Here is a 27,407-nt window from a genome sequence, read left to right as displayed (position 1 = left end):
GGATTTTTGGCGATTTACTTTGGCACAGTTTTAACAATCGTCAGACATCTTGAAAAACGCTGTTTTTACGTATTTTGCCCATAGTAAACTTTTAAAAGTCGAAACTTTAAAAAAAATAAATATTGTTAAAAATAATGAATTAATTTTTTGTTGAAAACTTTGTTTTTTTAAGATGGCAGGCAAATGTAAATAAATACATTTACGATTATAAAATACTAAAGTAAGGTTAAATTATTACTTTCATATAGCAATGAAATAGAATATAAACACCGCTATAAAAACATTGCGCCAACGTTTAATTGGATTAAAATATTGCTTAAACTAAATATCGAATTACAAACCATCATACCAACGTTTAAAAAATTAAAATATTACTTAAATTCAAATACTTTAAAATAAATAAATAAGAACGCTTCGTATATTAGAGCTAAAATGACAGCAATTAGACGTTTAATGCCTGTAAAAAAGGAGGAATGTCTAATATTTTACCGTTACAGTGGTATTTCTTCCACTGTGAACCACAATACCATATACGGCCGTTCTCAGAATCGGCTCTTTTAACGATCTTCATCAGTGATCCACATTTCTCGCACTTCATTGAAGAAGCAATTTGCGAGGTTTCCTCCAAAAATTTAAAATAAATTTCCTCTGACCCTTGTAACAATTTATAAATAAATCTTTGATTAGGAAAACCAGGTTGGCCAAAATAAGGTCTCAAAGGATAATTTTTGATTCCGATACCAATAATTCTTGGTACTTAATAATAACAACATTAATCTTTAAAAGGGACATATCCATTCCCTATCAAATGTAACTCATATTTTCAAATCAAATTGAATAGCACTAGTGTCCGAAAACAAGTGTAAGCCACTGTATATGACATTTTTGTACTATCACTTTGCAAAGTTTATTTTAATTAAGACTATTTTATTTATTTATTATTATGTTAACTTTTTCCGGTAACTTCTATTACTTCCACAAGCTTCATCAGAATGTAAATTAGGTAATGTAACAAACACAAAAACTATATAACTTTCTTTCCTCATTTTGAGGTTAGATGATTGGAGGGGCTTTTTTCTCTTTCTCCCAATTTTTTGAACTTGGATTCTGCCGCCGTTGACAATAAACAGAAATTGCAACTAACTATACTGTGACTCTGCAGTCGCTATGGCATTAGGATATGTAATTCACTTTCATCTGTAATCTATGCTTTGTTTTAAGTTATGTTTCTGAATTAAATATTTTAAAGTTACTTATTTAATCATTATTATGGAAGAAAAATCGCTTTCATATTACATCTGGAAGTAAATAACGAGCGAGAGTGTAAATTAGAGACAGTCTTTGGCAGAGCACCAGGAAACCTAGTTTCTATCACGAAATGGGTACTTATTGTCTGTGGTATTTTTGAAGCGTGTTTTCTGTTAATTGCTGTCATCTATTCTTAAGTGTCATGGATAATTTGCATCCGCGTTTGTGTAGATATTAAAACTTATTTATTATGCTGAAAATATTTTAAACATTTTTCATTTCTAAGATCCGAAAGAAGCGGTAGATAAGTTTGGTCATATTTACAAGCAAAAGTGTAAATAAATTTTATTTCTTTATCCGTTTTATTTATATATTTCGTGTGCAAAGACGATAAGCCGTCCACAGCGCAGGAAAGTTAAACAAGGTGTAGATTTTAAGAAACAAATAGATTTTACTTTAGAACTTCTACTGTTCTTTGAAGTTCTATCAATGTTTGAAAAGTATTACAGCCCCATGATTTTACATTTTATCCTAGCAAGAATATTATGAGACCTGAAACGTATTTTTTAAACATTTTAGGGTATTTAACTAAAACCCTGTAATTTGAAAATGTTTTGTGTATTTTATTGCATACCTTTTTATATTTAGAATGCGAAAACGTTGTGAAAGAAAAAAATGTGTAGAACGTAGGAAAGTTATTTCCTCTAATCAGTGGTAAACTTACATTCCATCCATTTAAATTTTATATTTGATTTATAAATCTTGTCTTATCGTCACCGAAAATCACGAAGATATTAATAGCAAAGGATGATTTCCTTTGATATAAATTGCATCATCGTCAGCATTTGTGTGATATAAAAAAATTACGAACAATTTTTAAAACTCCAAAACGAAAATTACGTTAGAAATTCCGAAAAACGTGTATTTGGAAGATTACTTCTCTCTTCGTCTATTGAAGTTGTAAAGTTGCGCGCCTCCAACCTGCACGCAACAAAGTGGTGACTGCTGAAACTGGAAATTAGACAGAGTCTTGAGAAGGGTTTAAGTCCCTTTTTATTCAACTTTAGAAGTTACAAATGCGTGCTCTTGACGCTCACAAACTACGCCGACCTTCGAACTCGTTTCCCTTCTATTTAACTCAGATTACTTCCGCTGACAATTTGAATTCTTGCGCGTTCTACTAAAATTTACATACTCTGGCTTTGGCAGTTCCAGGGGAAAGTAAGGCTTGACAGGAAAGATAGTTTAAACTTAAAATAAATGTTAGTTAAAATAAATATAAACCCTACAAAGTAAAGAACAGAAATATGCGATTATTAATTTGGTCATTAAATATACAGCTTTTAAAATTTTAAGAAATTATTTGAGGCAAATTTTTTAAAATTGCAGTAAAATGTTATTCTGCCTTCGCAAACGCGCATATGGGAAAAATTTAAAGAAAATCCGTTCACTACAAGAGCGTTAAATTAATCGCCAAAGGAAAATGTCGTATATTCGAGCGTTATACGTCGGATGTAAAAATGATAGATTAAAAATGTGGAAAAAATAAACATAAAAATTAACATTTTTGCGTATACTTATGCTGTTTATTTAAAAGAAATAACATAAGTTTTGAACTTAAAAACATTTCATTATCAGATAACATGAAAAGTTCGTCATATTCATCTCCCATTATCTCTTCAGGCACATCATCGATTTTTGTTTCATCTTCACCATCATTTTTACTCTGATACTTAAATAAATAATCATCATCCGTTGCAACTTTCACCAACACCAAACATCCATGCTGCAGCTCAATTTCCTTTTTCTTTCGCAAACTGAATGACTTTGTTTGAATTTGAAACTAACTCTGTGTTGTTCCGATCAGTAGAAGCCATATTTACTACTAAGAGGAGCATTATATCAATTGTATTTTAACTAAAACCTTTGATATTCACTTCAAATGACCGCAGAAAGAGAAAACATCTGAATCATAATCGAAATCTGAAATGAATTATTTCTGGTTGGAAGTGTACTCTTACTTCAAATTATATCCCCCTTTTCTCGAAATCCTACAATAGCCTTCTTTCGGAACCTTGCACTGAATCCAGTGCATCCTTTTTGCAGGTATATTTATTCCTTTATGCATTTAACTCACACGCATATTGTTCCCCTTATCGCTTGTCAGTTCGATATACCATTATTCGAAAGGCTAGGACAAATATTTGAATAAGTTTCCTCAAAAGCGCATTGCACATGTATCTTTTAGGTTTTTTTTTGTAAAGAATCGGGTGCGTGTTATAACGGTGAATATACCTAAAAATTAAAAAATATAGCTTGAAATTATAAATGCGCGTTATAAACCAGTGCACATTATACGACGGAAAATACACTATATATAAAGATTATGTTGTTGTTGTCGTTACTAATCTCTATATCTAGGAATATACTAGACGAGGTCCACGAGTCCATTCACCTTCAGAAAATCGAAAACAAGCTTAGGAGACTTGTAAAGGTCCTCAAGAGACAACTCCAGGCATTCAAGGATATGTGCCGGTGATGCCGGTGCATCTTGACTTTTAGAACCAATTGGGCGCATCTTGAGATTTCTCTCAAAAGTAAGCCCTTTCAGGTGTCCACCGAAGAATCGGGAAAGTGTTGTCTGAACACATCTATCGCAAGAGATCTTCCAGGGCAATCAGCTTGATACCAGGGATGATTCGGGGGAACGAGCCAAATTATCCTGTCTGCATGTCTTCTAATGGAATACAGTTCAAGATATGTCAATGAATTGGTAACTGGCAATGGTTCATCAGAACCCTCCTTCGCCAGTATGTAAAAAAAATAATAATTTACAGACGTTCATAACCAGAAACGAAATTTAGAATTTTCAAAATTCTAATTCAGAAAACATAAAATTCATATAGACTTTAATCGTTTATGATTATAAATTTTTGTAAATTATGAATTATTGGTTTAAAAATTTTAGTAACAGAGTTTAAAATTTTTAGAATTCAGATTGAAAGTTCTAAAATTAATTCAAAACCGAATTCAGAAAAGGGACAGATAATGAAAAATTATTGCTTGTCCTTTGATAAAGAACTACAGTTTTCCATAATTGTACCACCTATTTCTCTTATTTTACGTCTCCCTACATTACATTACTTAAAAAGCAGATAAGCATTTTGGGAAACTTATATAAATATACAATTAATGAACAAAATATTTGAGACACCCCTTAATAACGCGTTTAGCTATGACCACAGCCGATGTCGTTCTTAAGTATGTAAGTAAGGAAAGTGGTCCTATGGCTGTATTTCTGACATCGCTTCTGAGGCTTATTAACCCATGATAATATTGATGGTAGATCTACTTTTGTTCAAACTAGATAGTGGGATTTCCAGCCTTTAAAGTAAACTTTCCACTTCTTCTTACAAAACCTGAATAGAATTGAGGACAAAGGACTGAGTTGAATGTGGAAGCAATTTTAACTCTGAATCTTGCTCATCAAACTTATTGGAAATCAAGCGTGCACGGAGGCAGCATGCATTGTCTTGCTGAAAGTGATTATTTGTATAATCTCTTCTCAGGAATCCTCATCAAATAATCCTTCGATTGTATCAGAAATGGAGTTCAGAGTTTAGTTCATTAAATATGTTACTGAAAATTAAAATTAATGATTTAAATTACTAAGATGTTCGTTTATTGCATTTTAATTGCTCACAAATTTAAGGAAAAACAGATATATGAAATTTGAAAGATATTGGAAAATGTTATATATTAAGAAATAGAAAGAACCTGAGAATTTGTTATTTATGATGGAATAAACTGAACTGGGAATAAACCGAAGATCTCACATTCGCACAGTAGCAACAAATATTAAAGGACGCATATAAATGCATCGTACCATAATCCAACGTAACGTAATTGTTAAAACTTTGTTAAAAGAGTTTTAAAGATAAACTAAATACATGTTATATAGAAGCTGAAATATTACTTTTAAATGTCAGTTTGCCACATTATAGGCAAAGAACGTAAATAAGTTAAAGGGAAATTATAAGTCTTCTAGTCGAAGATCGGCGACTGTCTTAGAATTAGCTGTTTATGAGGAAAGATAAATAAAAAGTCTTTTCCTGAAGACTAAAGTTGTAGGAATTAGCATTTTGCCGAGTCACGTGAAAATTTAATGATGCGTCAGCCTGCTGCAACATAACATACCATAAACCATGTAACATGAACTAAAATACTGAAACATTTGAGATAGACACTTTTTAGTAAATATCTCCTTTTGTACAATCAATATTTGTTGGGAGATTTGCATAAATCTTATCTTCTATAACGAGTGAATTTTTCTAGCAAAACAAGAAACGCTAATAACACTCTACGCTGCTGTTATTCCCCAAACACACTCAAGCGAAGACTTTTGGATGCGACTAGAAAAAAAAAGCAACTCGAAAACAAAGGGCGCTCGATGCTTCTACAAATTGTCACGTCTCTAGAAAACAGCTGAAAAGTTTTCGGATAAAAGCGGGAACAAGTGACATTTCTTTGAAACGCCTTCTATGAAAAAACGAGAACAAACTTCAAGAGCTGTCACCTGGAATTATAGAAGGAGTTCATAGTTTTCTAAGATTTCCTGACGCAACTATTTTCCAGCTCTTAAAAAATATTATTTCTATTTTGTAAGATATGACATTAAAAACATCTTTTATTAAGTGTAGCTATACCGCAAATAAAAGAATTACCCATGAGGTATAAATCAAAGGAGTTAAATTACGTCGATTAAGTAGATTATTAAATTTAATTAAATGGAATGTGATCGTTAAAGCTGCTGTTCACCGATGAAGAGCAGCTTTAACGATCACATTCCGATGCTGTTCACCGATGAACAGCAGCATGCTATATAGAAGCGAAAACATGCTATATAGAAGCGAAAACATGCTATATAGAAGCGAAAACACTATTAAATCTCAGGTCACTTATGGAAAGCGGAACAGTGAATTAATAAATTTGTCAACTAAAATTAACTTTTAGGACATTAATATCGTCAAAGACATTGGACATCCGTGACGTCAAGGTCGACTTTCTCCGATATAAGGCCACGGTATGTTTTGTGCAGTGGCAACATTTCTTAAAACGCGTGAGGGATAAATACATGCTAACCTAACATGCGCTACCATGTATTTATCCATCATTTGTTATAATGCCCAATACTGTATACATACTGTTCAAGAACTTAAATGATCACCCTGTTTTTCTAACATTATGGAGAACTAATATGTAAAACTCTAATTAAAATCCACAGAATTTGAATGCAATCAAAATATTAAGTACAAAAAGATTTCTTATGCCAAACAGCATCAGTTATATCAAAATGCGAAACTGACAAAATTAAAAAACTATATGGAATGGTAAATTGGAAATCCCGTATTATATTGCAATCAATGGCTTGGCAAGCAAGTGGTAGACCATGTAACATTACATTCTTTCCAGAAATTTAAGAATATGGTTCTTGCCATTGCTAGGTGATACTGTTATTCCAAAACGCAGCATTCGCCTTCTTTCATTCAAACCTCAACAAAATTAATTTTTGCATTCTTGAATGAATCTTTTAATGAATTTTAGATTAGGATTCTTAAGATTCAAATGGCAAAAAGATGGGAAGATTCGAATTTATAATCTCGAACATTTTTCAAGATTCGAGGGATCCAATGTTACAAAGATGCGAATATCTCATACCTGTTAAATGCCTATTTTCTGCACAGAAAAAAATAAACCCTCTTGTTCGAATTTTCGAAACTTCTGGACAAACTGGGGTGCTCGTAATTCAGAAATCTGGAGCTGCTTGAAATGAATACACAATACGTCTACAAAGTTTCATGACTACAAAATCAAAAGTTAAAGTTCCCTTACCAAAGTTTTTTGCTTCTTAGCTTCAAACAAGTCTTAATGCTTGGCAAGTTTGTGCACTTGATTCTTTTGCACGAACTCATCTTTTGAAACACTGTGTAGCATGTGTTTACGGATTCTGAATCTCTAAATGGTATAAATGAGACTTCATTTTAGGAAAAAGAGCGTAATCACAGGTACCAAGTATGGTGAATGGCTTAGAATTGCAATCCTTTCTTTTCAGAAATTGTTTGAAGAGAACGGACTTGTATGATGGCGCATTATTGTGTAGCAATTATTCGAATGAGCTTTTTAGGTCTGACACACATTTAATTCTTATCAGAAATCTATCCACTATGTCTTTATAAAGTAAAACTTCATCTTTGCTCCTCCCAAAGAGAAAGCTATTGTGAATTATACCTTACCACTCAGAGCAGATTATGAGCATGATCTCTACTCGAGATTTCTGAAATCCAAGATACTGTGGTCATGCGAAAGTTTTCCAACTGAAGCAGATGACTGCCGTTTTGTTTCGAGTTGATAAACATCAAGGAGTATCTCCAGCCACAATATGTTTCAAAATATAAGGATGGATATCTGCCATTTGGATGAAATCATGACATTTAGACGTTCGATCGCTTTTTTCTCACTCTGCAATCAATTCTTGAAGGATAAAAAGAAGAATTTTTCTCTTCAGCAACTATTTTGCAACAATATTCTCTTCCATATGGTACTACGAAAGATAAAAAATTTAAGATTGATTATCAAAGTCTTCACTGAAAAAAATTGGATCGTTTTAATACTACTAGATCTCTTTATGCTTTACAAAATATTTGAGATATCTGCCGTTTTCCCGCTTAAACGTTAATGTTATTCTTTGTTCAACTTTCGAGTGCATGATAGAAATGTTCTCTGGATCAAAGCAAATAATTAACTGACAAGTTAAGATGTCGGAGTATTAAATGCTGTAAATTATCGTAAATTAAGCAAAGCAAAGTTGTTCGCTGCTTTTCTTAACACTTGTATGAATGAAGGCACTAAACAATTTGTCGGTTGAACGCGTGAAGATGAGCCGTGAAGAAATTTGGTTTCCTCACCAAAGCAATCTTAGGAGCTACCGCCTAATAGTTTTGTCTCCGAGAAAACATCTGTTCCCAGCAGAGATCTTGGAGGGGTGACACAATGATAGATGACGTCATTAGTGCCTTGACACAAACACTTTCACTTGTTCTTCTGCGGGCTTTTGCTCGGTCTGGGAAGAAAATTACGTATTAAGTGAATGAAGAATTCCTCCCCCATTACTTCGACGTTACATTCAATGGGAAATTTTCTTCTGAGGAAGAAAGATATAATTTGTTTCTCATTGTTCTCGTTCATTTTGCGTGCTCTATTGCTGGTGGATAAAGATATCCCGGATAAGAATGAGGCAGCTACAATGGTAACGAATGAAGCACTGTAGATAAATAAGTAAATCTTTGAACTGGAAAAGGTAACAGTTGTTGATTTACCTCAAAATAATGGATTTTTCATTTTAATGCTACTAATGTTTATAAATGCCCCGCTCATTTAACGAAAGCTGTTAATAATGAAATACTGCAGATGGATATCAATTTAAAACAGTATAAAGAACATGCAGCAGTGATGAAAGTGATTAAAGGAAATTTGTGGAGGGAAAAAAAAGATATTTCTATCTGCCAAGTTGCTCGAAATCTGTAGATATCAAACTCAACTCTTCATCGAATAAAGGAAGATCTCATATTAAGTTCTATAGCTAAAAAGGCATCTACAAGATTTTAAAAATGCTCAAAATACTTTATCAAAGAAAAAATTACTTTAAGATTTAATAGCTGATTTCATTAAAAGTTCGCGTAAGTATTATCATTTCTTAATGTCATTCTGCACTTCAAGATAAAGTTTAAGGAAACATTTGCTATAAAAGTCACAGCATGGCATAACATAGACAAAGAGGATAATTCATTTTATGGCGAATTGTATTCAACTTTTTTAAACTGGTACACTAAGAAAGTTTGATTCCTTTCATCAAACATCCTCCCCTCAAAATATTTTGTTTTGGACACAAAATTGTTTTGTTCCTCAAGAAGACGGGCATATGTCTTATCGCCAGACAAATAAATCGAGTTTTATTGAAAATCTACACCGAAATAAGGCTTCTTCTTTTGTCTAATTTTACAGTTTTACATTGACGTGCTTCTCTTCCAATTGATAATCTTCTTACTTCTCTCTACACTTTATGCCTTTCAAACGTCTTGTCCTTTGCTTTTTCTCCTCATGTGCTATAATGTTACAAAGATATAAATCCCCACCTATAATTATAGAAAAACAGGCTTGGGTCTTGCGCCAATTTGATTGTGATGTTTAACGATTGTTATGCTAAGAATAAGAGGTACGTCAGTTAGCTATGACTGCATATTATTTTGTGATCAATGAACTTTCATTATTATCCTTATCATCTACGACAGCCTAAAAAATTTATCACACACATACATGCATATATTAGGTTTAAAACGAATGTGATGTATTAACATAAGTTGATTAGCATTTTCGATATGAATTATGAGAATGTAAATCTCCTGTTTAAAATAAAACTCGCTTTTTTTTGCTTACTATTTGCGAAGTTTTACATTACTTATAAACACGTGTACAAGAGTTAGAGAATAAACAATATGAAAATTTTCAGGTGGCATTTACTGTCATTTAAAAGTTTGTATCTTATATAAATAGAAAATTAATTGTCGTTTGTAATCTCATGAATTTTGTGAAGCAGCTTTCAGTATGATACAAACCAGCGCGATGTATAAGATCTTGAACACGGAATGGGAGATCCATGAATGGGATATTATGAGTTCCTAAAGTTATTCAGACAGTCAGCACCTCTTGAATTATATGCCACAAGTGTGCCGACAATACCACACAGAATGGGCTATTATGCCATCATTGACTAGTGCGGTGGCCAATTATGGATGCTTAATAATTGGATCACTGATGACTGGCAAAGAATTTTAAGGTCAGTAAATAAAAAGCGTGCATGGAATGGCATCCATATTTAATGCAAGAGTTACCAAAACAGAATCTACAAGATAAGCGCAGTGAAATTTAGCATAACATATACCGAGGTTTACTTGTGTAGAAGTTTAACTTGAAATGAAAACTTTAAATAATTTAACTTTTAAATGAAAGTTTTAAATGGACTAGCGTAATTTGGCATTGCACGTAGAATAGTCTACTTAAGCTGACTCAATTCACAACTCGCTTCTGAGTCGGCTAGCAAAATGAATCAATAACAGAATAAACTAGCAGAGCTGGCGATAAGATGTGAACTCTAAGCAAAGATGCCAGAACCCTCTAACTCTAAAATAGTGAAATCTTTGCCATAAGTACTCTACAACTGATTTGCACGGAAAGAAGAAGATATTGCAGAGGTTCAAGACATAATAGTTGGTTAAATAATATGAACTTCTATAGACCTATCTAAATGCTTTTATTAACAGTCTTCGGATACGGCGCCTCTCATTAACTTTTGAATATTGTATTTAGACCTAAAAAAACTGGAAAAAAATAAGTCGACATACCGAGTTACTGTTAGAAGCTAATAGCGTGGCTATGCTATTACTTAGACTCTATGAAGACATGGAACCAAGTTGCCAAAAAACTCTTTTGAAAGCAAATGATTCCTCCATAAACTTGTGTTTTTGATGGCATAGTTTGAATTCTTTGTAAAATGTATCATTAAATGAAAATTGGTACATTGCATTAACTGGTGGCCATTTGCAGCCTTTCATGGATTTCACGGACTCGAAGAAAAGGTAGTACTTTCCAGAGTGACAATGAGCCGTGTATGTTTATTTGGCATAGATTCAAATAGACGTTTTTGTTACTTATGGCCTAATTTATTTCCATTTTTCTCTTATGTTACTAACTTTAGTTCTTTTTCAAAGGATGTTTGGTTTTAAGTTTTGTTTCTGTTTCTTGCGAATATTTTCTAAAATGTTCAAATCTGAGTATGGGAAGATATTTTGATAATTTCAAGACAGCAGTCAATGTCGCACGTTCACAGAATTCTGCATTTTTCGTAAAGTTTAAAGCTATTTCAAATGTAAAGTTTAGCCCTGAAGATTTCAGAATTCATTTTAGAGTATTAGAATGTTTATAATGATTCATTATACCATGTATTATATTATGACTCAACATAACTTATATTGATTTATTATACAATATATGATCAATGAATCGATATAATGAGAAAATTTAAGCTTGTGATATCATTTAGCAGCACACATAACCAAATCAGTACTCCTTTTTCGCCATGGACTAAGTTGACTGCTAGAACTAAGTTCTGGTTTTGGAATTTTTCTTTGGGTTTTCTCTATGTTATAAACCAAACGGCTTATCAAAGGTATTGAATTAACGTTCAATATTAATATTATTTACTCAGGCATTCAAATTATTTATTACTCGTAACAAATTCTTGAGAAAGAAAGCTGAAGATTTAAAGTTTCATTGACCTAGAATGGTTTCCTTGAACCCTATACACACACTGAGTTAGTTTAGTAAGCTCAGATTTCATATGTACTTATTGTGATTGAAAATGTTCCATTACAACTCTGAGAATACTCAACGTTTAATTAATTTTAATATTTAGGACAATTTTTGCGTTACGTTCCAGAAGACAACTCTGATAACCTCTCGAACGATACGAAAGGAAAGTGTACTTCCGCTTTGAATTCTGCAGGACTGGATATACCAAGCAGAAGTATATCCAGATAATATATGAATACAATTATACTTTTATTTGTGCATGAATAACATTACATGCGACACACGTAAATGTAATTTTACTGCAGGAAAAGCTGAAACTGCCGAATATCCTCACTTTTAAGCACATTCACCAGTCTATAAGCTTTTTCAAATTTATGTATTGTAGCCTCGAAAATTTAGCTTTAAACTTATCTTCAAAATTTTTAATGGGGACGCGCTTTGCATATATAACTCTAGGGAAAAAATTTATTGCTTTTGTTTTAATACCATCTTTATGTACTATGAATATTCTACTAGCTGGGCACATGCCCTGTGCTCCCTAGCCTCAAAAGGTCATTAACAAGATTTCTCTGACTGCTACTACTTTAGAATTAAGAAACACGTAGACAACTATAAAATATAATATGTCACTGAAATATAAAAACAATTCTAACAGTATGCTTTTTGGTGCAGTTTGGGTACATTATTTGGATCACTCTGCAATTTGAATAAAGCTTCTTAATTAGAAAATATGAAATACTTTAAAGCAAACATTTCAGAAAATTCTCTAATATATGATTCTTCTTCTAAACTCAAATTAATAATTACTATACTAATTTTCACCAATTTATAATTATACCTGCTATCTCGAAATAGCCATAATAAAGGCACATAAAAATTTCACAATATTAAGAAACCTTTAATTAAGACTGACTTTTTAATTAAATAATAATTCTTAAATTTTATTAAAAATATTTAAGAAATATTAAGAATACTGAGAATTATTATAAAATAATTCCTAAATAACCAAAGAAAATTTTATTACATACTGCATTTGTTGCAGAGGATTTTATTTGTAGTCCAACTCATGGTCAAAGACCGTATTGTCTTCAAATGTGTTTAAAGACTTAACAGGGTCATATGTTTTTTCCAAAATGACAAAAATAAAAATTAATAATTTTAAAACTGAATATTTTAGTTTTGGAAAAGTATTTATTACAAAAGAAAGGTTATAGGAAAGTTATACTTTGAAAATTATATTTTATTTTTATGAATTTAAACTTTTAATCTTATTTTTAGAAATTAAAAACTGTCCAATGGGCTTTGCTAGACTGTATTTGTTCCTCCAGAAAAGGACAACTCTAGAGTCAGAGTTTTAAACATTCGCTCAAGTTGCCATCCGAATTAAGTTTTTTCTTATTTGGACTATTCCTGTATAGAATATTCTTGTTAAGGTTTTCACCTTGTGTTACAAACAAAAGAAGATTGACTTTTTTTGTCGAAAACAGTTCCTAAGAAGAATGTGTTAGGTAAACCTAACATATTTCTGTAAACATGCTTAAAACAAAATGGGGTTTCATTTTTGTTCAGGCAAAGATAGACTAATTATTGTTTTTGATAGTGATAGTTTTTTTGATAGTTTAAGGAAAATTTCAACTTAGAAATGAACCTCCGAAAATTCCAGGTAACTATTAAAAATAATTTAAGGCTCAATTTTCAACCTCAGAAATGCACACAGACTATACTTCCCCTAGCGAAATCAAAAGAAACTCTAAACAGCGGAAACTGACATGAAGCGAACTGGGAATAAGAAATGAAAGGAGGAGCAGGCTAAAAACAGCAACTCATTTTCCATACTTCTCAAAACTTGTCCTTCTAGTAACTCTTCGATCAAGAAAAGTCTTAAACTTGGCTTCCAAAAATAATTTTACACGAAAAAAGTAAAAACAACAGCAATTTAACATTAAAAAATTCCCCTTAATAAACGGATAATGTAAAAATTTGCTTGATTGGAAGTGGTGTGGCGCTAGTGTGACGCAGGTCCTCCATTCTCCACCCTCATTGTTTTTACTGTTCTGCGATGATTTCCCATTTAATTTTGCTATATGGTTTTAGGTATTTCATTCCATTCTGCTGCAATATTGCGAAGTGCTCTGCGGTGATTTTAGGGCGATTCTGTGGGTTCTCATTCGGCGCTCAAACTCATTCCAGAGATGACTGACCAGGTTGAACCAGTTCTTTTGGTTATCCAATCGAGATCTTTCATTTTCATTTCCTAAGACCACATGGTTATAAATTTCACTTTATAGAGCGGTGAATTTTTACGTTGAAAATACACTCATGTCCATAAGTTAAGGATAATGCAAAATCAGGCAAAGGAAGAGTTAGAAGCAAAACAAATTTGACTTATTTTTAAAGCTTATTTATTAAACAAAAGTTAAAGAGCAAAAAAAGATGCTATATGTTTGATATTATTAAAAAAATTAGCGATTTTTTCTCCCTGGAGCAAATTACAAAAAAAAAAAAAAAAAAAAAAAACCTATTTCCAAAAAACCAATATTACATGGTTGGTATGATTGTTAATACACTGTATGTCTGCCAGAAGATGCAATACAGTCCGTACAACGCCTAGGCATGCTGAGTATCAAATTATCGATCTGATCTTGGGGGATATTACATCACTCAAAACGCAATGCTCTCCGAAGTTCCGGTAGACATGTAGGAGGGGGTTGACGGGCTGCAACTCGTCGGTCAAGCATGTCCCACACGTGCTCTACTGGATTCAAGTCCGGTGAAAATGCTGGCCAGTCCATACGGGTGATATTCTCCGACTGAAGACATTCGCTTACGATGTTTGCACGTTGAGGACGGGCGTTGCCATCCATAAACACAAACTGTGCGCCCATGGTGCCCCGAAACAAACGTACATGTTGTTCCAGAATGACGTCCCGATAGATTTGGCTTGTCATGGTTCCAATTTGAACATGCAGGTCAGTTCTGGAACCCAGAAAAATTCCACCCCAAACGAGCACTCCTGCACCACCGTAACGGTGTCGTTCAATGATGTTTTCTTGGTGGTAACGGGTACCTGGAGCTCTCCATATGAAAGTCCGGCGAGAATCAGACTGCAAGCTAAACCTGGACTCGTCGGAAAACATCACACAAGGTGTCCACAATGCATGAAATGGTCTGCCTTGAAATTGTCGTACCAGTGGCTGAAAAGAGCTGACGAGACAGGTCTGAGGCTGTGCTTGGCCTGTTTCTTTTGGCAGTAACTGCCAAATACCGGTCCTCATTTGGCGTCGTAACTGTGAGGCGAGCTGTGCTGTAACGTCTACTCACATTACCATCATCTTGGAATCGTTGCCAAAGCCTGGAGATGATACTCTGGGCAATTCCAAGTTCGTCTAATACTTTGATACTTCCAGTTGGGTACGCCCACATTCCAGACGGCCGATAATTCTACCACGTAAAAAATCATCCAAAGGCGTACCTTGTGTCATAACTATTCAGTTATCGCACTGAAATACTTATAAAGTGCCTGCGAACAATTTTACTTTTTTTCCTGTATTCCTTATATATGACTCTCTTACACTCTCGTCATTGTGACGTACTATCGGTGTCATCTGGTTACTTCCTGAAATTTGCATATGATTCTTGAAGATGTGTGTAGTGATTTTACAGGTGATATATTTATTTTAGAGTTCGATTTCCGCGTGACTCCGAATTATCCTTAATTTATGGACATTAGTGTAATAAAGGCTAATTCCACAGGGTAAGTTACTCAGAATTAGTATGTGCGGCGTCATAACTTTAAGCATTCAGAATTTGAAGCACAAAACCAGTGGGTCAGACGAAACCAAGAAAAACAGACTTCCATCTTATTCCCTTTTCAGCTATATTGAGAAAAAGCAAATTATATCACAGTGGGGAATAATGCACTCTGGTAATATTACGTACTTGACACTGGACAGGTTCGCATATGCTCATTAGAAAAACAACACGGATTCATCGCTGCACACGATGCTAATCCATTGTCCTAGAGTCTACACGCGATTTATTTTACACTACTGTAATCAGCGGAAAACTTCCATTTTAGTAATCATTGGATTATGTTTAGCAACTGGCTTAAGCACTCAAAGTGAAAATACTTGTAGGAGTACTACCATCATTCCCAGACGGCAATCGAATTTCTGTGGTAAGGCTTCTAGAACTCCATCTAGAAAGTTGGAGCTCAAGAAAAGTCCTTGAACTAAAGGGAAAAAGTGTACTTTGTCATTTTATATGAAACTAAGTATCTGTACATTTTATCACATAAAACAAATGAAAAGCTTAAACGAATGTCATTCGTCAAGTATTTTCTCTGTACATGAAATTAATTAAATTAAAAATCCATTAAGTCCGCTTTTATTTCTTGGGCTCAGATTTCCTCTAGTACAGGAGTTCCAACGGTGTTGATAAAATTTTAAGCGCTATTAGTGATGATCAGGCTATCGATATCCAAATATGTACAGTCACATTGACCGGAATAATCAAAATTCCAGTTATCACAAAAAATAATAAAACTGATAGTTAATGTTTTGTCGATATATATATATATCGCACAGTAAGAAAAAAATCATATAAAATGAAAATAAGTAAAAATATTTTTTATATTTTAAAAATCAGTTAATAGTTGTAAAATACATATTAATTTTTCATGAAAGAAATACAATAAAAAAAGGAAAACCCAGGAACGCAAGAAAACACAACCAAAAAACACGAAGAATGCAAAACTTCGTCAAAGAGCATATTGCGATATGCAAGTCGCTTGCAGAACTTTAATGTTAGTTTTTAAGGTACTGAAAATTTGAATATGCCAACGTAGAGCCAATGAGCTACAATTTATAAGTATTTGATCTTGATATTATGATGCAGTAAGATTTAATTGCACTAAACGAGGATGTTCAAGCGCAAGTATGGGGCTATATCCAGTATGGGACTACATCCAGTGCGAATATTTTAAAAGCTCGGAATAACTGGATTGTTATTTTCCTACAATTGAAATTCGTGTTTACGTTTACGTCAGATTATGAAATTTTGATGCAAAATAGTTCCTTCACAAGCTTTTGCTAAAAGTTTCTGACTGCTACGATATTTACCTTATTCTATATTTATTTATTTTCTATGCAAAGAGTAATGGTGTGCAGCACGAAACATGTTTATTTTATCTTGCAAGTCATATCACAAACAATTAATCTTCAAAATGTTGTTATTCTTTAATTATTATTTGTGCTTCAAATATAATTAGTCTGTAATTGTTTAACTAGTTGAGGTATTTAGAAACAATAAATTCACTCCTCGATAATTCATCGCACTGCTCTATCTACCATCGAGGTGTCCATAAACTTTTAATAGGCCGGAGACCGATCGTCTTGATAATAACTTTCGGCTTAATTTGCTTGAATAAGGAATGCTATTGAAACATGTATTTTTAAATACATTTAATTTTAAATGTGTGCTACTGGTAAATTTTTTGAATATTTGTAGCTTTTTTAGTTAATAAAAGATTTTTCTAACGTTATATATTATATAACTGACAGAAAAACCGTTTTTTAATACAGTCAATTTTGGATTGAACAGATCGTACCGGTGCACCTGGTCTAATTCAAAACAATTATTGATTGGAGGGTAGATAAGAAATATAGGAAAGAGGAATAGCCAGTGTTACAACTAACTGAGATATATTATTAACGTTTTGCCTATCTTTTGACACAATTTAAACCAAAGTTTATTTGGTTATGTAAATTATATCAGTATTCAAAACAAAATGAAAGAAGAACAAATACTGTAAAGAATTAACATCGTCAGAAGTTAAGAAGCAAAGTCATAAATAGCATTAAAGAAAATTAATTAAAGAAGAGATTTATAGCTGTACAGGTGATTTATTTTTACAAATGAGCAATTTACTTTAAGGGAGGATTTACATATAATGAATGATTGTATATATTCAATTAAATACAATTAAATTACGTGCTGCTGGGGATGAAATAACTAAAAAATATTATAACAGCAACTGCTGTCACTGCTGTTACCCCATTCATTGTCCGTTTACTTCTTGTATCTTCCAAAGATACATAGTTTAGTTATCATTATTTTTCCAACTTTTCGCAATAAAACCCAACATCGGTTTTTTGTAATATATGCAGCTGTGATGAGTGTGATTACATTTAAGATATTTCAAATTAAAAAATTTCTATCCCTTACATAGATATCGTAATAAATGAAACGCATTTCTAAGATGGTGTCTCACGTATTTCGATACGGAATATTCATTTGGTTTCTTTTTTAGTTTTATTTCATTCTAATAATTGAAATATCAATGAAACGTAATTTATAACATATTTAAAAAATGATAATTTTTATAGCAGTTAATGTAAAGAATACCATTCATATTCTCTAAGAAAAAGAAGTTTTTCAAAGTTCATAGATTATGTACTCGTTTACATAATAATCTTTCGCCTATCGCCTAAGAAAGAAACGGAAGGATTTCTCTCTCTCTTTTTTTTGCATTTGCATTGAAAATCATGGGACAAAAGTGCCGCTAGTTAATAGCTGTGCATCCTAAAAGCTCTCCCATTCCAAAGGGTTAACATTTTGTAGCAAAGCACAGCGCGGAACTGTTCTCTTTCCGTTCATTCAAGAGAAAGAGATTGGCTTCAGGCTTGGCGTTCGCCAAATTTCCTCCGCTGCTTCTATCGACCAAAAAATGATGACACCGCTCCGCAACACGCAGTCAACTGGGTACTGGATATACTAAAGTGTGGCAAGAGAAACATCCGTGCTTTTACCCTCGCCGCACCGGCTCCTGATATCGGGGGCATGCGACGACCCCCTCAAACGCGGGAATATTCCTGAGACACCAACTTCATCAGGATAATCCGAGGTAGGACATAATTTTTATGTCATGATACGGGCAATTTAGTTTCAGTTATACAATAAAAGTAATTTAGTTACTCTTAGATATTCCATATTGGAATGACTTGTTTTTTATTCGTCTAATCGGGTAAAATTAAATTTCTCGTTGATTATTTCCGTATTCTTAATGCCTCTTTTTCAATGTTTTAAGTAAGAGAGAAAAATACTTAATTGATTCACGTCCTGATGTTATTTATGATGTTATTATTTCGCTTTGATGAAGGTATAATGTCTTATTTTTATTGAAGAGAAATAGACCATGTATTCGATTTTTTAAAAATAATAATAGTTCTTTCGATTAATTTACTGCAGGAAAGAACAGAAATGAAATTGCATAGTTACTACAGAGGAGGAAAAACGTTTTGTTGATTTGCTTTATATTAAATAGAGATTAGGTCCGTATTACGTCAAAGAAAAATTACTTTACTACTTAATTTACTTAATTTTAATTAAGTGTTCTTTAATTTTTAATGAAGGGAAAAATAGTGCTTCACTTTTTATACTGAAACAGAAATATATTTTTCCTAACATAATCTTTTATGAAACAAAATATGATAGATAAGCAACGAAAAAGAAAATAATATTTATCTTGTTAAAAAAATTAAGACTCAACTAAAAATAATTTAAATTTATCAACTCCGTTCGCTTATTTTTGCATTTCTTTTGGAATTTTAATAGCATAAACAAAAAAGTATCAAAGCATTGTTGTAAGCATATGTTGCTATTGGAATGATGAAAAAACTGTATGTATATATAAACTTAACCATTATACAGATATATGTGTGTCTAACTCTTTTTATATCATTTTTATATATCTTATCTATCTATCTATATCTTATGTATATATATATATATATATATATGTAACGGTTTGCAAACCGTGCTTTCTTAACCAATTTCAGCATCATCATGCGAATTTTATTTTTTATTACCAATGATAATGTACACAGAATAAACTTCGCATACGATCAGTTAAAGGGGGTTCAAAACCATATTTTATTTACAGCACTTTGAGCTAGAAAATAACTTTCGATCACAAAATATTGTTAAGACATAGTGAGATACGTTTTTAAGTACTTAACTTAAATGCATAGAGCAAAGCGATTTTGTAGTCAGTATTGAAGATAAATTAAATTCTAATGCTTCGTCGACTGGAAGAGTGTATTTAACAAAGACACAATTTTATTTAGAAATAAAAATAAGGAATGCCTGAAAGAGGCTTTTCCGAGGAGCATTTAGAGCAAAAACGCTTATGATCGGAAAATTTCGATTATGTTTTATCACGTAGAGGAATTTATCATTATAAATCGTTTTATACATAAAGTATTTAAGAACAGAAAAAATAAAATCTTTCTGAAGAAACAAAAATTAGATACATCAAGGAGGAAAAATTAAAAAAAGATTTAAAAATTTTAAAAAATTGACATCTTTTTAGCAAATTTCTTTTATATTTTTAATTTTTGTGCTTTCTTATACTCTGACATCTCGAGTTCTTATTGTATTTTTGAATAGTTTTAGCTATCTAAAAAAGTTATTTTTTTATATTACTCCTATTAAATTTTTAGTGTAACTTTCAGCGCATTGGTAGCATTCATGGAGTGGTTTTAGCTTATATGAGTTACCCTAGCACACACATGCCCACATATATAGGTTAAGATAAAATTCTAATAGTTCCTAAAGTTTCATTTTAAATTTTATTTATGTGTTCTTTTCTTTACTGTGCATCATTTCAAAATTAAGCCATATTGCATGAGTTTTACACAGGGTCCGTCATTATATTCATATTCAAATCCAAAACGAATTCATATAAAACATAACATTTTAAATTTTGTTCAGTAATTTGAAAAGTACGCTTTAGTATTTAGTAGTTTTGAGCAGTGTCTCTAAATTTAACACTCTTTTTTTATTTTGAAAATATTTTACTCTCAAAGTTAATCACTTAATCTCAAAGTCAATCGCGAATGTTTTTAAAAAATGGCAAATGCACTGAACAGAGAAAACTTTAGTAATCAATTCAATCGATTGCAGCAAGAACTAAAATATACAGAAGAACTGCTTTTGGCTCAGTATGAACGGATATATTACACTAGAGCAGATGCTCAGACAGGAAAGGCTCAATTTGCCTCTCTTAATATATCTCAATTTGCTTTTCCTAATATACCTTAATTTGCTTTTCCTGACATATTATCTGCTTACAGAAAACATTTTCTATACATTTAATTGTTTCTTTTTTGAGTCAATAACATCCGCTGTCACGGATTCGAAAGCTGAGCCCAGCGTAGCAAAAACATTTTGCTATAAAGAGGAATAAAAGCAGTGGAGACGTCCGAAATACGGAAATAAAGCATACATAGATCAAGCAACAGGAACATACGAAGCATACGGATATCAACTCAATCTTCTCCTTCGTGTGGACAGCTTCGTGATGATTGCAAAAATGTTTATGATGAACCCAGGCGTTGTAGCCCTTTGCAGTCTCGAACGGATAAAAACATTAAAACAGCTCAAAGACTTTTGCTGAAATACTGACACCTGTCTCTTCAAATGATGAACTTAACTTCAGTAAAAATGCTGCTCACAAAATTGTTATGGAAGATTTTAAATAAAAAACATTTGCTTTCGTTTTCTGTGACAATGCGCCGTCATAAAATCCCTTTCTCACCAAGTAATTTCTACCAAAGAAAAAGGTCACATTTCGTATCGTTCCATCTCCTTATTCACCACATTTGGTACCTTCAGACTACTTCCTCTTCCCTAAAACGAAGACTTACTTAAAAATCCTTATTTTAATAACACTGAAGCGATTCAGGAAACTAACCATAGACTTAAACAGTGTAAGGATTATGTTAATTTTATTAACAGTTAAATTTTAAGTTCCTTTCCTGTCAAATTCTTAACTTCAGCTTACTACTTCGGGCCAGAAAGTAGTTTAAGAATCACGTCTGAATACATAATGAGGAAGAGCGGTATTTGACAGCGAAGTTCTATTTGCTGAGTCAGAGAGAATCAGAGTTTCTGATTGACGCGCGTTCGCCTTCTGGGCTACTCTCTCTTAAAGCTGTTATTACGCTCGGCCGTACTCAGGCCCTTGATTGCTTCGCAGTAAATTAGCTTTAAGGGGCCAACTCATTTAGAATCTTCATAGCTTCGGCTATATCTCTTTAGTTTAGATTAGTTTTAGTTTACTTCTTAGCCTCTTAAGTTCAAGCCCAAGTGACGGCTTTTATTGTACACTCCAAGACAGAGTTCTGTTAAATCTTTTTGAATAATAAAGGGTTATTTACCCTTTCATCTTGTTATTTCTTGTCACACGAAATCAAGCGATTATTCGCTTAACTGTTCTTAAGATTCTTCACGTTCAACAATAACTTAGCATTTACAAAGTGAGGAACCCTATAACAGTATTTATAAAGGTGGATTCTGAGAAGGAATGAAGTAGTTGCATGAGCTTACTAAGCATTCTACAGATTTAAAAGAATCATACATTAATTGCTAAGGCTTATGAATGAGCTTGCTAAGCATTCTGAGGATTTAAATGAATTATATATTAATCGTTAAGGCGTTTTTCCACTTTTATAAACTTAATTTTTAAACTCTGTAGACACATTCTACTTGTTCTTTAAGCCCACTGTGTTGCTTAAATTGTCACATAGACTAATTCCCGGTTTAGTGCATTTATATGCCGCTTCCAAACAAATTTTGTTCTTTTTTCCCAAGATCTTCCATGGCAGAATCTTTATTGATGCCAGGTTTACCATTGAAGAAACAGCGTCGAGTTTTCAGCAATAACCGTCGTAGATTTTCAAGGGAAATTAGTCTTCTTTTCATACCCAGTATCTTCCCAACCACCCCGAACGTCTTCGTACGTACAAAACCTATTGACTCGAGTTAATTCCTCATCTTTGTGTACTTTATTTCCGCAATTCAGATGTCTCCGTTGATTTTTTCCGCTTTAGAATAGATCTTTATTGCTATTCTTAGCTAGACTTTCCAATCCAGAGCTGATGTTCATTGGATAAAAGAAATGATTAACTTTAATAAAATTTTTTTCTGTACGCAGTTGATACATTAAAAAACCAAATTGAGCTATGGTAAAAAACGCTGTCAATTATCATTCGGCAGACTTGTTGGAATCTGTTAAAAATTAATTCTAAAAATTCACATACTGTGAAAACAAACAAACTACACTGAATTAATGATTAGACTACTTTGTTTCATAAAGGTAATTTTCCTATGACATGAAATTGAAATATAACTCTTCGATTTATGCAGTACGTAAAATGTTTCAGTTTGGTAGCAAAATTAGGTATTCCTTTCTGCTCGCCTTACTGCATATTTGACTGCATATGTCGGATTAAAGAGTTATAGTCTTAAGAAATCCTATTATTATTAAAAATACTCCTCCTCTATTTCATTTAAAAATGTACTGGTCATTTTTAGAGGTAGCTAGTTATATAATGGAGAGGTCAGCAGAGCATTTACCGTACTTTTATGGCTTTTAATATTACAGAAAATATTTTCAGCAGCTTTATAATTGCATTTTCTAAGGATTTCTAATTTTAATTCGCTAGGTAATGTTCGGCATGTCCCCAAATGAACGAGTTGTAAATTAAGGTTATCCAGATTTATTATTTTATGTCACGGTTGTCGTAAAAGGCCATTAAAAATTTTCCAAAGGTTCCCGTTTGCTCCCAAAAATTAGGAATAGTCGTAGCTAGTTGTAGCAGTGATTAAAAAAATATTGGATAAAAAAATTGAAGGCTTTCATAATTTATATTACTCCCAAATGGGTGTTGTTTTCATTTACACACATGTACACGTTTCATGAGCATTTGGACTAACGCCCCTAGGCTAAAAATATTTAAAAAACAACATATCTTTAAAATTTCCAATAGATAGTCTCGTGCACTGGAAATAAAAGTTTTGCATTCCGTACAGTGTTGCCATTATTCGCTTTGAAATCGTTGAATTTTTAAGCAAAAATTCCTTTAAGTTTTAGAAAATATGAAATAGATAATAAAAATAAATTCGAAATTCAAACTTCGGGCTTCCTGTTGCCCATAGTTATAGTTGAAGGATTATGGTATTCGAAATTTGATGGCTCTAGGTACCATTGCTTTTTCCCAGTGCGAGAAACATACATATATCCATGCAAATTCTTCATTATTTAATTTCTTTAAATATAATACATGGCGATAGGTGGCAACAATTTGAAAAGTGATTCAGCGCTTTTAGTGATTCGACGCAAAATGTCGTTTCGAGACTAATCACCCTTCTGGGCTGACTACCTTTTGGGATAAAAAGAAAGTAATTTAAAAAATTATAAACGTTTCAAAATTACGCATCATATTATCATGTTTTACATAATAAATACACTAAAATTTTAAATGGACACTTAAACTACATTGTGAATGGATACATATGTTATATTATAAATGGATCATGGTATAGCAAATTTAAATTCTTGCTCTACTGCAGAATAAAACTATTTTCCACAGTGATCTAAATTTCGTCTTAGGCCTAAATTTAAATATTAATTACCTGGAATAGCTTCTTTATGCAACTATTCGGTATCGGTTCATCCTGTTAGCGATGTGCAGAAATTTGATAAGTTCTGCCACAGTGGCCTTCATTTAATTCTTATTCTTTTTATCCTTATGACCATTTAATTGCAATAATAAGTGCTATCAAGTACGTTAATCAAAGAGCATATGTTGGGAGATTATAAGGCAAAGTATGTGTGCCTATCTTGTTATATAGCATAATGTCATTTAAGAAGTAATAGCAATAATGTAAACTATAAGTAATCCAGTTATAAAGTAACTTAGCAAGTTCGCAATACAATTAGCTTAACGTAGTATACAGTCAGGTTATAACTCTAATAAGTGTAGATTAATGTCACGCATTATGTATGTGTAGTCTAATGTCATGTGAAGTGTAAAGTATGTATGTACTAATTCATGCAAGTATTATGTATTAGTTTAATGTCATGTCATATATCATGTATGTAATGTTATGTTTCATGTATGCATTATGGCCTATGAACACCCAGGTCAACTATTAACATAAGAATCTGTACAGAACCAATGTCAAACTGGAATAGCCCTTGTATGGCCATGTAAACGTTTTCATGAAGGCTCAGTAACTCCCGGTGCGCCCTTGTGGGACCCCAGGGAGTTCTTGTATCTATATAGGGGAGGGCGTGGGACATATGACTGTTTACCTCCGTTAAACACCAGGCGTCCCCGTCCTCCGTCACCTATCACCTGTCACCTGTTGGGAGATTTAGATATATCTGTTACTGCCGTTAACGAGTATATAACTGCAGACACAAAAACAAGTCGGATTAATATCCATAATTACCCCTGGTGGTTTATAACTGAAATGATAATGTAAGCAAAAACGAGGTTTGCCGTATCGAAAAGCATTTAAAAGATAAAGCTGCTTGCTCAATACTGAATTTATGATATCACAAAACACTACATTTAAAATCGTAATCGCTTGTCGAAAAGCACATGTATTTATCTACCTTTTGTTCTTTCGCCGATAAAGCAAGTACTGTGGTTTGTTATTCTGAAATAAGCAATGTCAAAATGACCCTTGATCGTATAATATGTGTCATCAACATCCCGCGCAAATTAGTGTTAGGGGATTTTAGCAAATTGGAAGCCTCGACAATCGTCTGCAGCAATCGCCACTACAGTTATGAAGCAAAATAGAGAAAATTGCTTCGAAAGTAACAGACTACAGTTCGCAGAAGAGACGATAGGGTGGAAGCGCTAATAGACTATTGTTAAAGTTAACTCATCCTTTTAAAGAATGTCACAAGTCTTTCAATTTGCGTAACTTTTTGTTCTCAGAGGGAATTGTGGCATAAGCCAAGAGGTAACTTAAAACCTAACTGTATGTAAAACTTCAGAATAATTATCTTAATATTTTTTTATAAAATATTAAAAAGCCACTCTAGCTTTAAACGTAGTGATTCATGTAATGTAAAATCATACAAATCATGCTGTAAACTAGAAATATTTCCGATTTTTATCAGACAGTTTTTATTTTGTTTATTAAATGTCTACGTTTCTACCAATTTGGGGTGAAATATTCGTTTCATCTGCTATCATGCGATGTAATAATTATAATGTAGAAAGTAGTAGGAGAACGTTACACGCCAACAATATTAAGTACTAAAAAAACCATCGAAAATTGGCAAAAATATTATTTTAGAAGAATAGTTTTCAGCGATTAAAACTATTGCATTCACTAACTCTACAGTAGGAGTTGCAGATGAAAATGGCTGCAGTGCTTTACAGTTTGAATTAAATACCAATAATGCGCTTTCTTGCCCTAGTCGGCACGCGATTAACTTTGCTTCTGTCATATGTTTGGGCCATAGTTCGTATCCCAGACTAGATGTGGATGTTTGAATATGTACAATATCTTTGCAGAGTGGAGGGAACTAAAAATACCGCCAAGAATACCTCGAGAACTTTATTGAAAATCGAGGGCAGTCGACATTGACGTCGAGAGATTTGTGGTAGTATAAGAATGGCAGAAGAGCTCTGATTTTCAATTAAAAGTTCGGAAAGGAGGTGGACAATCTCTTATTCTACCCATAAATTTTCCAAGGCCTTCTCAAATGACTTAAGCCATCTTCTTTTCGGATCCAATGAATAATGGACCTGATATTGATTATGTTCAGGTATGGTGGTATTACGAATAACTCCCCGATTTTGCGTTTTGTTTAACCCTGTTGTTTACTGAATAGAAAGTGTTCCATGCTTTTACCCCCAGCATTTTCACAAATATATGTATAATTACAATAGTCTGATTTAGTAGCTGCTGCATTGATTACGTATGTTGGTTTACCTGATTTAAAACTATGCAGTTAGATTAAATATTCTTGAATATCCGTCGCTAATGGACATACGAAAGTGGTTTAAGTCAGGTCAGAAAATTCGTTGTTCAGTGTCTCCGCGAGATACACGAACAAAACCCAAACGTCCTTCCAAACGAGAATATTTTTTGTGAGTCTTTCTCATATTCACATTTATTTCCAGTCCGACTCGAAATTCCTAATTTTGCTAAAAGTAAACCTTTCGATGCAGAAAATTGTCTCTCCCGCGATAGAATATCACTCTTTACGTGCGTGGCAAGAAAATCTACGAGCCGCAAAGAATTTCTGGGAGAAAACCATTTTAAGTAGATTTCCATTTTATTCGAATATTTATTCTCCACTCAGATAAACAGTTTTTCTATTTTCTTCCCGAATCAGTCGGAGAAATTTCTATCCCCCAGCAGGAAGTGAATTTCTTTTCCTTTTCCTCTCGGATATTTTTGAAAGAGGATTTGTTCGCTCTTTTTCCGACTTTGATCTAAAATTCGAACTTAAACTAGAAATCGATGAGGAATTGAGTTTTCAAAGTGCACTTGCTTGTTTCTGACTCAGCCATTCTGTTTTTATTCGCCTGAAGCAACGATTGCGATCTTTCGCTCTGTTATTGTTTTCATTTTACTAAGATCTAGTCCACTGCCGAGAGCAAAGTCTTTGCCAATAGAAGCCACATAATATCTCTGACTTATCTCTCGAAAATGAGTAGCTAAGCTTTATAACAGTCAAAGCCGCTTGTTAGAACTGAGAGTATCCGAGAGCCGCAACAATGTAAAATAAAATCCTTAAACGTGTAAATAACGGTTAGATGTGGTTAGAATTGTCTCGACGGGCTCTAAAGAGAATATACTAACACATGAGACGGAGTTCAGCACTTTTAAAGATGGGTTTGGGAATATAGCGATCCTAT

General features: G+C 32.9%; 1 protein-coding gene across 1 annotated transcript in view; it reads left to right on the top strand.

Moving 5' to 3' along the window:
• Nucleotides 1-18,440: 18,440 nt before the first annotated feature.
• Nucleotides 18,441-27,407, top strand: part of LOC118193010 (putative G protein-coupled receptor No18) — a 184,106-nt gene continuing 175,139 nt past the window's right edge. Inside the window, exon 1 of the mRNA XM_085814658.1 lies at nucleotides 18,441-18,577. The gene's annotated coding sequence lies outside the window, so the exon portion shown is untranslated. The remainder of the gene's footprint in view (nucleotides 18,578-27,407) is intronic.

Source organism: Stegodyphus dumicola, chromosome 4 (assembly GCF_044657685.1).
Source record: "Stegodyphus dumicola isolate Sdum_Otavi_A_Nest chromosome 4, ASM4465768v1".
In the NCBI taxonomy this organism is placed as follows: domain Eukaryota; kingdom Metazoa; phylum Arthropoda; class Arachnida; order Araneae; family Eresidae; genus Stegodyphus; species Stegodyphus dumicola.
The sequence above is the reverse complement of the archived record's forward strand: the minus strand, read 5'-3'. Positions and strand labels throughout refer to the sequence as shown.